Genomic DNA, 1,376 nt, shown 5'->3' on the forward strand with positions numbered 1-1,376 from the left:
TGTTTCTGTGACTTCTTATGTCTCTTCTAATTAGGGTCTCATTCACACATTCTAACCATTCTTTCCGCGGTCTACCTCTGGGCACGTTGCCATTTACTTTACGAATATGATAGTGAAAATATCCGAAAATTTTATTTTCATGGAGAAAACCATATAAAACTCATAAAAATCATGCTTCTTTACATTTATCTCAGTGAATAGTGAAAATTTATTAAAAAATCTACAAACAAAAGTTGTAGATCCTTTGAAAATACATATTTTATGTTGAATATGTTTTTACCCTACGAATGATGGTTTTCGACAAAATAGACGATAAATACGAAAAATCACAAATATACTGCAAAATGTTTAGTGGTGCGACTCAAATTGTATGAAAAATTCCTGGAAGACTGGATGGATGTTAAATATTGAAAATCGCAGAAATACTGAACATAAAAAATTCTTGGAAGGTTGAGTCTAATTCTGTGACCAGTCAGAGGGCTGCCTTCCCGCCCCCATGAAACGCTAGAAAGGGGGTCATGTGTTATTTAAGTTATTTCTGTGGCCAGTCACAGGTGTGCCTTCCCGCCCCCATGACACGTTGGAAAAGGGGTCGTGTGTGACCTAAGATTTTTCTGGGACCAGTCACAGGGGTACCTTCCCGTCCCCATGACATGTTGGAAAGGGGGTCGTGTCTGACCTGAGTTATTTTTGTGACCAGTCATTGGGATGCCTTTCCGCCTCCCATGACACGTTGGAAAAGGGGTCGTGTGTGACCTAAGTTTTTTCTGGGACCAGTCACAGGGGTGCCTTCCCGCCCCCATGAGACGCTGGAAAGGGGGTAGTATGTTATTAAAGTTATTTGTGTGACCAGTGATTGGGATGCTTTTCCGTCTCCCATAAAACGTTGGGAAGGGGGTCGTGTGTGACCTGAGCAACTCGACACTTCGTACCGACATTTCCCTTATTTTCTCGAAAACCGTCAGTCTTAGGGTAAAAATATATTGAACATAAAATATGTATTTTCAAAGGATGTAAAACTTTTGTTTAAAGCTTTTTTACAAAGTTATACTATTCACTAAGATAAACGTGCAAAACATGATTTTTATGGGTTTTTCATGGTTTTCACCATGAAAATAAAAATTGCGGATATTTTCACTATCACATTCGTGATCAGCTCGTTAAGACACATAGGTATATGGAGATTCAAATCAATCGAAGGTAAGCGCTTTTCTAAATTTCACCCCAATTGAGTAACTGTTCCGTTCACGTGATAAGCTAGGACTGCTAGAATCATTTTTCAACATTTCACATATTTTAAAAATATTTTCTTTTATTTATATACTTGTATTTACTCATGTATTACAACATTACTTATTTATGTAACAACATTATTT

General features: G+C 37.4%; 1 protein-coding gene across 2 annotated transcripts in view; it reads left to right on the forward strand.

Annotated features, from left to right (window-relative positions):
* Positions 1-1,376, forward strand: part of LOC117167262 (ABC transporter G family member 23-like) — a 52,324-nt gene that overhangs the window by 38,043 nt on the left and 12,905 nt on the right. The gene's annotated exons all lie outside the window — the stretch shown is intronic.

The sequence above is a fragment of the Belonocnema kinseyi genome, chromosome 2, assembly GCF_010883055.1.
Source record: "Belonocnema kinseyi isolate 2016_QV_RU_SX_M_011 chromosome 2, B_treatae_v1, whole genome shotgun sequence".
Lineage (NCBI taxonomy): Eukaryota > Metazoa > Arthropoda > Insecta > Hymenoptera > Cynipidae > Belonocnema > Belonocnema kinseyi.